The sequence below is a fragment of the Trachypithecus francoisi genome, unplaced genomic scaffold (genome assembly GCF_009764315.1).
Source record: "Trachypithecus francoisi isolate TF-2019V2 unplaced genomic scaffold, Tfra_2.0 Lachesis_group10, whole genome shotgun sequence".
Classification (NCBI taxonomy): domain Eukaryota; kingdom Metazoa; phylum Chordata; class Mammalia; order Primates; family Cercopithecidae; genus Trachypithecus; species Trachypithecus francoisi.
In genome coordinates this window covers 126,719,314-126,731,835 of record NW_022681455.1, presented here as the reverse complement: position 1 = coordinate 126,731,835, position 12,522 = coordinate 126,719,314, and the positions used below count along the sequence as shown (strand labels likewise).

The window sequence follows — 12,522 nt, the reverse complement described above, 5'->3', positions numbered from 1 at the left end:
TGGCTATTAAAAAAAGAAAAAATTTATAGAGAGAGAGTCTCAATATGTTGCCCAGGCTGGGCTTGAACTCCTGAGCTCAAGCAATCTGCCAGCTTCAGCCTCCCAAAGCACTAGGATTACAGGCAGGCGTGAGCCACCGTGCCTGCCCCAACAACTATTTCAGCATAGATATTAAAAGCAAATATGGTGACATGGTAACAGCTGTCAAACGTGGGTAGTGAGTAAATCTTTCATCGTCATTCTTCTCTCCAATTTGGAAAAGTTTTCAAAATAAAAAGTGGTGGGGTCGGGAGAAAACACAGATGGTTAGAGGAAGCAAAGAGTTCTACTCACCATTTCCCCAAGACTGAACTTGACCTTGATGGAGAGGGGGGGACACGCTGAGGTTGGGAGGAAAGCTGCAGGGACCAGAGGTTTATGGGAGCAAAGATACAAAACCTGGGCCTCGAGGCAGGGGGCCCAAGAGAAAGAATGGGACAGGGAGAGAAAGCCAGGACTAAGGTGCCTTCTCAGCACTGAGGTGTTCACAGAACCAAAGCCAGGGCGCCCCCGGGACAGTGTCAGACTGGGTGTTCGGCGGCGGTACCTGTAGAGGAAGCGGCGCAAAGCCAGCGGCCGCCAAGGCACAGGTGAAAGGCTGACCAGTCACAGGGCAGGCAGCAGGGGTGGGGTCCCGAGACTTGGGGTCTCCAACGCAGCTGTTTCTAGGGAGAATTAGGAGGCCTGGGTTTTTGAAGGCAAGAGCCCAGCAAGGCCCATAGAATCCTGGTTTTTTAGGCCAGAGGACAAGGAGCCTGACGCTCGGCTTCCAGTCCACTCGCGGCAGTTAAGCTGAATCAATCCTGTGATCCGATTCTTTGCATGTGATTGGTTCAGGCATGGGCATGTGACCCAGTCCTGACCAATGAAATGTGAGACAAAGTCGCTGGGTTTGCGTGGGGCGGGGGGTTTCTGGGACGTCTCTTCCCTCCAGAAGGATGCCCGGGAGAGGTGGTCTCGCGTCTCCCTCCAGGTTCTGTTGCCCAGATGTAACCCCTAGAGCTGCTGCCACTACCTTGTGGCCAGATTGAGGACAAGGCTAACGTCAAGGATGGCAGAGCAGAGAGACGGCAAGAACCTGGGTCCTGGAGGACGTCTCTGAGCCGTGGAGTCGGCAACTGTGAAGCCTGCCCAAACTTCCTGTTGTGTGAAATAATAAACGCCCTCGTCCTGGAAGTCTGTTTGGTCCTATTTCTGTCTCTGGGACAGGAGACAGAAGCTGAACCCCATGCGTTGCCTATGCCTGACTTAGGAAGGGTGGCCCTTCCTCCAGGACAACATCCATGTCTGGAAGAGCAACACAGCTGGCTTCCAACTCAACTTGATCCCCACACCAGGAACCCCTTCTGGTGAATATCCCACATGGCCACGCCACACAGGGCACCTGGCGAAACCCCCGGGTCGCACCTGCCAGGCTGGTGCATCTACAGAGAGAAAGAGAGCTCAGTCCCTCCGTTTCTGGATGAGTCTGGCCTCTGAGAAGCTCAGGGGGGTGCCAAGCGGTGGGTGTAGCCCCCACCCTCCACCTCAGTCAGCCCCCTCCGTGTACTTCACAAAATACAATTCACGTTTCCTTGATTTTTACTCAAAGTGCAATTTAAATGCAACTTCAAACAGCACCCTCTTTTTTTCCCACCAGAATGATCCCTGAGCAACCCTTGATGGAAATCCTGAAGACGCAGCTGCGGCGTGAACCCCTCTGACCTGCTCCTCTGCCCATCGGTCCCCAACCCAAGGGTGCTGGGAGGAAAATTAAGGCTCTGAGAGACCCTGTCTGCTCTTGACTCTGCTGAAGACCCGGAGGTGGGTGGATATGAGTTTTCCACGAAATGCCCTCAGGACCCGGGTGTTTCCAAAGTGGATCCAAAACTCTGCCCTGTGGTCCTCCCGCAGGACCGCTCGAGCTCAGTGACTTGGGAAGTGAGGGGGCGTTGGTGGGGCCCAGAGGATGTGGGACAGGATGGAGTTCAAGAGCCAGGAGAGTATTTTGCCCTAGACCCCTGGGGCTCCTTGCAGGAGGTGGCCAGCACTCAACTTCTGTCTCACATTTGAAAGGGAAGCTGGCCAGTTTCATTTTCTGACCTCGGCTGACTTGCAGGGCCAGAGCACACTGGGTTATGGAGAACCCTGCTGAAACTTCCGGAAGACCCAGATGGCTGGACCACTCAGCATGGCAACCAGGAACAGCAGGCGGCCTTGGTGAACACACCCACCAGCCACATTATCCAGCCACAAACATTTGCTGACCTCCCAGTTCATGGAGCCAGGACACTCCAAAGAGGCAGCTCAGTGTGATAAACAAAGATCGGAACTTGGGGTCGGCTGGATCCAGGTTCAAGTATCAGCTCTGATCGTTTCCAGCTGTGTGTCCTTTGGCAAATGACTTCACCTCTCTGGTCCTGTCTACAAAATGCGGATAACAATAGGTCCCTCTCAGGACTTTTGGCAGGACCAAATGAGACAATGTATCCAAAGCACTGAGCTCGCTCCCTGGCATAGGAATGTGACTCGTGATTGGTAGGAATGCACAGTACTTGACATTTTGCAAAGCACTTTCTTGGCTGTCATCTCATCACCCTACAGAGCCGTTGCTCTGTTTGTGAAGGTGGAATAAACCATCCTGAAGCAGAAGTTCAGGTAATGCCCTCAACGCCTCCCCAGCACAGCTCCTTGAAAAGGATGGTCATCCGCCCCAGGCTAGGTTTCAGTGTTGATGCTCCCATGCTGGGTGACTCTGGTAAGTTACTTCCGCTTTCTATTCCCAGTTTCCTCATCTCCAGGGTCCCTTTTCCTGCAGCATGCTGAGATTTCCTGCTAGACTTGATGTCTACAGGCTTAATTACCTGTTTAATACTTACTGTGTGCCTCTCAGTGCCAGACAGAGGCTAGGTACTTAAATACCTCATTTCCAATCCTCACAGCAACCTTGGGAGGTAAACCATTTTATCCCCATTACACAGATGGAGAAACTGAGGCTCAGAGAGGGGATTGCTACGGGCCACACAGTGAGTGAGTGGTAACGATGGGATTTGAACCCACGTTGGTCAGATTCCAAACTCCATGTTTTACCCTGATGTTGCCTTTGGTTCAAACCCTCCAGTGGCCACCTTAGCTTCTTTGCCAGTAACCAGACTTTATCCTTGGGCTTTTCCGTTGGTCATTCAATGTAAAACTGTGTGATGTTGTTGACAGAAAGAAAACCAGACCCGAGGGTAGATGTGTTCATGTAAATCTATCGTCACTGCAGAGAAAGCAAATTAGAATCCCCTCTAGCGAGGGGCCACCACCCTCTTTGACTCCAGCATCCGCTGTGCACGGTTCTGTGCAGATTCCTGCTCTGAGTGTGTAGTTAGGAAACAAGGCCCAGCCCTGCCCTGAGATGCTCCCTGCCTGGGCGGGGTCACCAGACAACTGATACAACACAAGAAGAGCCTGAGAGAGGCCTGCAGAAATGTCCAGAAAGCTGCATTCAGCTCTTGCTTTGCATTGCAGCTTCCTTTAATGTTCTCTTGAAGCCATGAGCACGTAGGACCCCCACTCAGGGAACCATCTCGCTGGCTTCCTCATCCCCAGTGCCTAAAGCAATGCCTGACCTAAGGTTGGTGCTCAGTAAACATTTTCTTAATTAGCTCACAAATAACTGAATGAGTGAATGAATGAGGGAATTCATTGCCGGGTCAGATCACTTGAAGAGAGAGCTGTTTACTGTTATGATCTGTGTGGCTGTGGAGCCCATGGTGTCATTTTATTTATAACAATTTTTACTTATTATTATATGGACAGGTAAGTTTTTCAGTCACTACTTACAATTCAGCATGTGGACAAAGAACTCACTTCTCTGCAGTTAAGGAGCCAGATTCTAATACTGGCCTATTACTGATTCCCTGAGAGACTCATAACTGATTTTCCCACCTCTCCAGAACTCTCCAGACCCAAGCTTTTTATATTCTACAGAGAAATCTAGAGTTTCTGCCCCCAGAAGTCAACAAGGCCCGTGATGTGCTAGAGGCAGCTTCGCCAACTGTGAGAGCTGATTGTGTCCAGACCTTCCCAGGGCACGTTCCATGTTCAAGCCACGATAGTGGCTTGAAATCACCCGCTGTGGGAATATTTATGAGATGGAAACTGACAAGTGCTTTTTTTTTCTGGAGAGCCAGTTGTTAAATTTCTACCAGCATACCCCTCTAAAAGGCCCAAATTTCTTTGGAGTTTCTGGTCTTATGTTTAAAATCTCAGCATATACCATGGAATACTATGCAGCCATCAACAGAACAAGATCATTTCTTTTTTTTTTTTTTTTTTGAGACGGAGTCTCGCTCTGTTGCCCAGGCTGGAGTGCAGTGGCATAATCTCAGCTCACTGCAAGCTCTGCCCCCCAGGTTCATGCCATTCTCCTGCCTCAGCCTCCCGAGTAGCTGGGACTACAGGTGCCCGCCACTTCGCCCGGCTAATTTTTTTTTTGTATTTTTAGTAGAGACGGGTTTCACCGTGTTAGCCAGGATGGTCTCGATCTCCTGACCTCATGATCTGCCCGCCTCGGCCTCCCAAAGTGCTGGGATTACAGGCATGAGCCACCGCGCCCGGCCAAGATCATTTCTTTGCAGGAACTTGGATGGAGCTGGAGGCCGTCATCCTTAGCAAATTAATTTAGAAAACTAAATACCACATGTTCTCACTTACAAGTGGGAGCTAAGTGATGAGAACACATAGACACATAGAGGGGAACAACACACAATGGGGCCTGAGGGTGGGGGATCAGGAACAGGAACTAGTGGGTACTAGGCTTAGTACTTGGGTGACAATTTAATCTGTACAACAAACCCTCATGACACAAGTTTGCCTGTGTAACAAACCTGCCCATGAATCCCTGAACATAAAATAGGAGATTTAAAAATGACAGTAATCCCTAAGATCCTCTAATAACTAATGTTAAAAATTGTCCCAATTATTCATCCCAAAATTCTTAAAGACAATGTATTTTGCCATGGTTATACCTCTGTATTTCAAATAAAATCACATTTTGGGGCCAAAGTTTAAAAAAAAAATTCCCGTATATTCTGCACTTTGAAAGACTTGACTTTTGATTTTAGTAAAAAAAATTTTAATGACCAATTATATGACTGCAATCTTTTATTAAAATGGATGCTCTGAGAGGCTGCCATGTTTATCCTGCGCCTTGTTACATCTCACTGCAACTGGGTTTTCTAGTTTAAAAAACAGAGCCCTGGGGAGGGAGGGATGAACAGGTGGGCAGAGAGCATGTGGAGGAGTGGAAGGATTCTTTCTGCCTGAGACTGTGATGGTGGGTGAGTGCCATTACACACTCATCCAAACCTACAAAATGTCCAACACCAAAAGTGAACCCGAATGTCCACAGTGGACCCTGGGTGATAATGAAGTGTCTATGTAAGTTCATACATGGTAATCAATGTCCCACTCGGGTGTGGGACGTGGTTGGTGGGGGAGGCTGTGCAGCAGGGGTGGGCAGGCTGCATGTGTGAGTGGGTGGGAACCCCCTGTGCTTTCTGCTCAATCTTGCTGTGAAGCTGAAACTGATCTGAAAAAATAACATCTATATTAAAAATTATTTAAAAAAAGAAAAAGAGCACGGCATGATTTCCAGGTGTCCTTCCAGATCTAAGATTCCATAGGGCTTTTGTCTCCTTTCTTTAATTAGCACTAGTGAAAGTGGGATTTCCTGGTACCGGTTCCTACTGGTGTGGGGAAGGAACTGCAGCTTGCACAGGTGCCGGTACATTCACTGTCAGATGTCTTCACCATGTGGTTAGAATTTGGGGAAGATGAGGCCAAGGGGAGGTTTGATTCTTCTAGCATGGTGGTTTCTCCAAGGCTCTTCTGGCCACGTGCGTCGGGATCACCTGTTCAGTTTATGAAGCTATAGACTCCAGGCCCTGGCTGAGACCTACAGAGTTGGAAGCCCTGGGGACAAGGCTTGGGTATTATTTTAAGTTCAGGGTTACAATCTCTGCTTGGGTGACCATCCCACAGCCCCAGCCAAGCAGCGGCGGGTGGGCCATTCCAGGAGCATCAGGAGAATGCAGGGGTGTTCCCTGCCATCCGCTCCACCACTCACCATGGCCTGACTGTGCAAGGCCCTCCACCCCTTTGAGCCTCAGTTTTCCCAGCTATCAAATGGGGGTGATGATGTTCACCAACTCCATGGGAATGGTGCCTGAATTAAATCAGACGCCCCTGGTTACAAAGTGTTGGGCCCACCACGAGCCCCGCGAATGGAAGTAGCCCCCGCCCCACCTTGTGCTTGTGCTGCCCTCGTGCCCTTCACACACGAGTCTTCATCAGAGTCTCATGCCCAGCCGAGATACCAGTCAGAACAGGCACTTGTACCCCTGGTCAGCAGAGGTGGAAATAGACCCACAGTCTCTAAGAGACTGTGCCAGTTGCTGGCAGGGATAAAGTCAAATCCCCTTCGCGTGGTCATCCACATCACCCTGGACATGCAGAGGTGCTCATGGGGGTGGTTTGGGAGGCATGAATGCATGAAAACCACTCTCCAGGGGAAATCCCCAACTGAAATCACCTCTGGATCCCTGGCACCCTTGTAGGAGCCAGGCACTGATGAACCAGGACATGGCCACAGCTCCCATCAGCAAGTTAGTGATCCATATGCAGAGACCTGAAATGGCCATAACACCCCATGCATTTAAATAGTCACTCAGCAAGTACTTACTGAACACGTTCTGTGTGCTGGGCACATGCAGGTACTTACTGAGCACGTTCTGTGTGCTAGCACGTTCTGTGTGCTGGGCACATGCAGGTGTTTACTGAGCATGTTGTGTGTGCTGGGCACATGCAGGTACTTACTGAGCACGTTCTGTGTGCTGGGCACATGCAGGTACTTACTGAGCATGTTCTGTGCTAGCACGTTCTGTGTGCTGGGCACATGCAGGTGTTTACTGAGCATGTTGTGTGTGCTGGGCACATGCAGGTACTTACTGAGCACGTTCTGTGTGCTGGGCACATGCAGGTACTTACTGAGCACGTTCTGTGTGCTGGGCGCATGCAGGTACTTACTGAGCACGTTCTGTGTGCTGGGCACATGCAGGTACTTACTGAGCACGTTCTGTGTGCTAGCACGTTCTGTGTGCTGGGCACATGCAGGTGTTTACTGAGCACGTTGTGTGTGCTGGGCACATGCAGGTACTTACTGAGCACGTTGTGTGTGCTGGGCACATGCAGGTACTTACTGAGCACGTTGTGTGTGCTGGGCACATGCAGGTACTTACTGAGCACGTTCTGTGTGCTGGGCACATGCAGGTACTTACTGAGCACGTTCTGTGTGCTGGGCACATGCAGGTACTTACTGAGCATGTTCTGTGTGCTGGGCACATGCAGGTGTTTACTGAGCACGCCCTCTGTGGCAGGCACACTTGGGAGCTGGAGATGCACCAGTGTGCAAGGCATAGACCCTGCCTGCATGGCGCTCACCAAGGGGCCACGAGCTATATCAGTGTCAGGCAATGACAAGTACTCCTAAGAAAAATAAAGTCAGACATGCCAGAGAAAGAGAGGGGAGCCCTCTCTGAGGATGTGATGTTTGAGCAGATCCCTGGACAAAGCAAAGGGAAAGCGGTGTGAATAAATGGAAGTGTTCTGGGAGGAAGGGGGCGCAGTACAAAGGCCTGAGGTAGGACCACACTTAACATGTTTGTGGACAACAAGGAGCCCTATGGTTGTAGTGGAGTGGGGGGTGCAAGGGATGGGGGGAGGCACTGGAGAGGTGATCAGGGGCCAAATCGTATTGGCCACTCCATAACGCCACTCCTGGGCATTATCCTAACAGAGGGATTAAGCAGAAGCAGAGGCCAGGTGCGGTGGCTCAAGCCTGTAATCCCAGCACTTTGGGAGGCCGAGACGGGCGGATCACGAGGTCAGGAGATCGAGACCATCCTGGAGAACACGGTGAAACCCCATCTCTACTAAAAAAAAAAAAATACAAAAAACTAGCCGGGAGAGGTGGCGGGCGCCTGTAGTCCCAGCTACTCGGGAGGCTGAGGCAGGAGAATAGCGTAAACCTGGGAGGCGGAGCTTGCAGTGAGCTGAGATCCGGCCACTGCACTCCAGCCTGGGCGACAGAGCAAGACTCCGTCTCAAAAAATAAAAAAATAAAAAAATAAACAAGCAGAAATCCACACGCAGGCACTAGCAGCATTGGTCCTGAAAACCAGACATTTACAAGCGGTCTGAATGGCCATCCACATGGGGCTGTTTCATGGGCAATGGCGCTCTGCTCCCCAAGCCCTCTGAATGACAGTTACCAGATTTTGTAGCAATGAGGAAAACGGGCATGATATAATAAGTTCAAAATATGTTCTGGCACCTGAATGAAGACCGAGAGCTGTTGGGTTAGTGTGGGAGGAGTGTGGGGAGCAGTTCTTTTTTCCCTTTTTCAAATTTTATATAATGCGGTTGCTGTATTATTTTTATGATTTAAAAAAAATGAAGGGAGAAAATGTGTTCAAACCAAACCAATGGCTGAGTGAGGGGAGGCAACGAAAAAGATCAGTTTCCCTTCCTCATGATACACCCCACCAGGGTTTCGGGTTTTCTCACCACTGCTTGCTGGAACCCAGCCAGCCCAGGGAGTACTACGCCCGGGCAAGGAGGGTCCCGCTCCTCTTGTCCAGCCCCAGATGGGCCACATGGATTCTCGGGAACGGGAGACTCCTGCTCCCTAAACAGCCTTCTCGCCCAAAGCCTAGCTGGACATCTAGAGCAGGCAGTGGAGGCAGGGATGGCGGCGGGGGAGACATTCTTGCAGAACACCTGAAAAATGCCTCATCCCTTCAGCCCTGTGTATCCTTGCTACAGAGGCAGGCAGGCACTGTAGATTCTATTCTAGCTATTATTTTCCTGATTCTAAGACAGGCTCGTACAAAGACATGTCACCTTCAATGAAAACAACACCTCATTAAAGATTTTACTTTTTTTTTTAGATAAGGTCTTACTCTGTCACCAAGGCTATAGTGCAGTGGGGCAAGCATAGCTCCCTGCACTCAAACTCCTGGGCTCAAGCGATCCTCCTGCCTCAGCCTCCTGAGTGGCTAGGACTACAGGCTTGCGTCACCTCACTCGACTAATTTCTAAATTTTTGGTAGGGACAGGGTCTCACTATGTTGCCCAGGCTGGTCTCAAACTCCCGGCCTCAGGTGATCCTCCTGCCTTGACCTCGCAAAGTGCTGGGATAACTGGCATGAGCCACCATGCCTGGCCTAAAGATTTTATTCTATAATAAAATAGCTTGCTCCTTCTGTATCTTACAACTCACCCAAAACAAACCCACCCTACATGGAACTACAGGCAGAAAACCAGCCATCAAGAGTGTGAGGGCATCTCATTAGGTAATCTCTTTTATCAAAAATGAAAGACACCAAGAACCATTCCATTTGGGTTCCGGAGTCTTACAGTTTCCAGTTTCTGATATTTATGTCTCACTGTGTTCCCAGTTGGGCTCGGCTCAATGCACAACAGGTCCCATGAAATGAACAGAAACTGGCTGGAAAGGGTGCGGTGAGGGGTGGGGCCGAAGCCCGTCTGCCAGGCGAGGGCCTGGGAACCCGGTGAGGAGCGGGCGGGCCCCCACCTCAGCTTCGGGTGTGGTTTCTGCATCTGCTCAGGCCACAGGAATAGGATGAGCTCTGGTGTCATGGAGAATGAGAATGTGGAAGTGGAGAGCCCAAAGGAGGGCTGCAGAGAATGAGCAGAGGAAAGGGAGGGTGGTTCTCAGACTGCACTCAAGGTGACCCTGGATCTCACTGGAGCCCTCACTCACCGTGGGGTCTTAGTCAAGCCACCATTTAATCACTCTGAGCCTCGGTGTCTTCCTCTGTGAAATGGAAACAATGAGAACAGATGTGGAGGCATGCGTCCCCCAAATGTCCACAGCCCAACCCCCAGAGCCTGTGACTATGTTGGGTGACCTGGCAGTGGGGAACGACACATGAGGGTGGAATGAAGGCGGCTAATCAGCAGATTTTAAAATATATTATCCTGGACTTTTCAAGTGGACCCAATGAAATCACAAAGCCCCTTTAAAGTAAGAGAGGAGAGGGCTGGAGGGCCATGTCAGGACTCAACCAGCTGACAGATGATAGAAGGGGACAGGGGCCAAGGAGTGCAGGTGGCCTCTGGAAGCTGGAAAAGGCAAGAAAGTGAGTTCTCCTCTGGAGCCTCCAGAAGGAACCAGCACTAGCAACGCTTGGATTTTAGCCCAGTGAGACCCACGTTAGACATGACCTCCAGCACTCTAAGATGCCTTTGTGTTATTCTAAGACACCAAGTTTTGGCCAGGCACGGTGGCTCGCTTGCTGTGGCCCATAATCCCAGCACTTTGAGAGGCCAAGGCAGGTGGATCACTTGAGGTCAGGATTCGAGAGCAGCCTGGGCAACATGGTGAAACCCTGTCTTTATGAAAAAATACAAAATTTAGCTGGGCGTGGTGACACACGCCTGTAATCCCAGCTACTCAGATGGCTGACACAGGAGAATCACTTGAACCCAGGAGGTGGAGGTTGCAGTGAGCTGAGACTACACCACTGCACTCCAGCCTGACCAACAGAGACTCTGTCTCTAAATAAATAAACTGTCACTTCTAAGAGAGGGGAGACCTGCACCAGCATGAAGCTGAGATTGGTCAAGAAACAGCTATTCTTCATTTTAGTGGGGAAAGGGAAATAATTGGTGTTTGTGGGTGACACCATGGCCTGTCTTCGTCTCACTACTGTGATCCCAGAATGACCTGTGCAGCTGGTGTTCTGGGAGATGGTTTATATCAAACAGGAGAATGATCCAGCCCGTCCAGGAGCTCCAGGACAGTTCCCAGGTGTCAGTGGCTCCTACTTTCCTCCTCAAGAGTAATTAGAGGGAACCCTTTTAAAACCATTCTACCATTCCTCCTTTTCACATTGGCCTTCCACACCATGTCTGAAGTTACAGACTCTGGCTGGATAGCTGCATTCCACACTCAGGCAGATCACCTGCGGAATTATCCATGTTTTTCAAAGCATTTTCCACATAGCACTAGTTCTGTAAACTTCATGGGAGTAATGCAACAAAAAGGTTCCCTGAACTACTGCATTTGGGAAGCACTGGGTTCTTTACTGCAGGACTTATCGGAGCCTTTAATATGCTCCTATGCATTGTGAAACGTCCAGAAAGAAATGGGGTATTCTCTAAGCTTGTTTGGTTACATAACTTTCATGTTTTTGGCTGAGTTGCAAATGGGTCAGTATCCTTCGGAACAGAGTTTATAAAATGCTGTCATAAGGGGTCTAAAACAAGGGCATCTAACTGGTAGGACATGGGTTCCTGAGGGACCCAGGGAGTCCTCATGTGGAGTTCACATCACAGAGACTCGAACACATATACCCAGATGTGGTCTGAACACATCCTAAATGAGAACACATTCTAAATGAGAAGCTGCTGTGATTAGGGACACATTGTTGGCCAAAGCGTGTTAGAGAATTCAGCACGGCGTGTGATAACTAAGGAGGTTCCTAGTCCACAGAGAGGGAGAAAAAGCCCCAGGTGTGCTGACCGACACTGCACACCCCTCGGCCTCCGCGTGCTCGTCATTGGCCCTCCTTCTCCACCCTCCAGTTAAGAACTGGCCTCCTTCTAGCTCCTCCATGGAGCACGCTCCTGCCTGCTCAGCAGCTCCCCGTGTGCCGTCGCCTCTGACCAGCCGGTCCTACCTGCTCCCTCAGCCACAGACGCCCCTCTGCCAGGAAGCCCGCCTGCACTCACCAGGCAAGGTCAAGGCCTCTGCCGTGTTTTCCAGCAGCCCCTTCCCAGCTGTGATTTGCTAATTCTTCTCTACACTTGATTATTGCAGGGAGTGGGGTGGGGGGATTCCCTGCCCCAGGTGACTGGTAGGGCCAGATCTGTTTTGTGCTGTTGCAACCACAGCTCCTAGTATCGGACTTGGCATAAAACAGGTGCTCAACAAACATTTGTTGAATGAATAAATGAATATGAGGTCTTTGCACAGTATGTTAATACGGATTTTATTTTTTAGAAACAGGGTCTCGCTCTGTCGCTCAGGCTGGAGTGCAGTGGCACAATCATAGCTCACTATACCCTTGAAATCTTGGGCTCAAGGGATCCTCCCGCCTCAGCCTCCCAAGGATCTAGAACTACAGATGCTCACCTCTATGCCCAGCTAATATTTTTTATTTTTACTTTTTTGCTGAGATGGAGGTCTCACTATGTTACCCAGGCTGGTCCCAAACTCCTGGCCTCAAGCAATCCTTTCACCTCAGCCTCCTAAAGTTCTGCGATTTCAGGCATGAGCCGCTGTGCCTGGCCTATCTCAATATTTTAAAGGGCCCGTAAGACTCAAATGCTGAAGACCACAGGTCAAGAAGATGCATACAAGTCTTCACATTTGCTGGGTGTGGTGGCTCATGCCTGTAATCCCAGCACTTTGGGAGGCCAAGGCGGGTG

The 12,522-nt window shown here is 50.2% G+C and overlaps 1 long non-coding RNA gene across 2 annotated transcripts in view; it reads right to left on the bottom strand.

The window, feature by feature from the left end:
* LOC117088157 overlaps positions 1-805 on the bottom strand; it is a 201,123-nt gene extending 200,318 nt beyond the window's left edge. For both annotated transcript variants that reach the window (XR_004439016.1, XR_004439017.1), the window contains exon 1: positions 587-805. This is a non-coding gene — a long non-coding RNA (uncharacterized LOC117088157). The remainder of the gene's footprint in view (positions 1-586) is intronic.
* Positions 806-12,522: the final 11,717 nt, after the last annotated feature.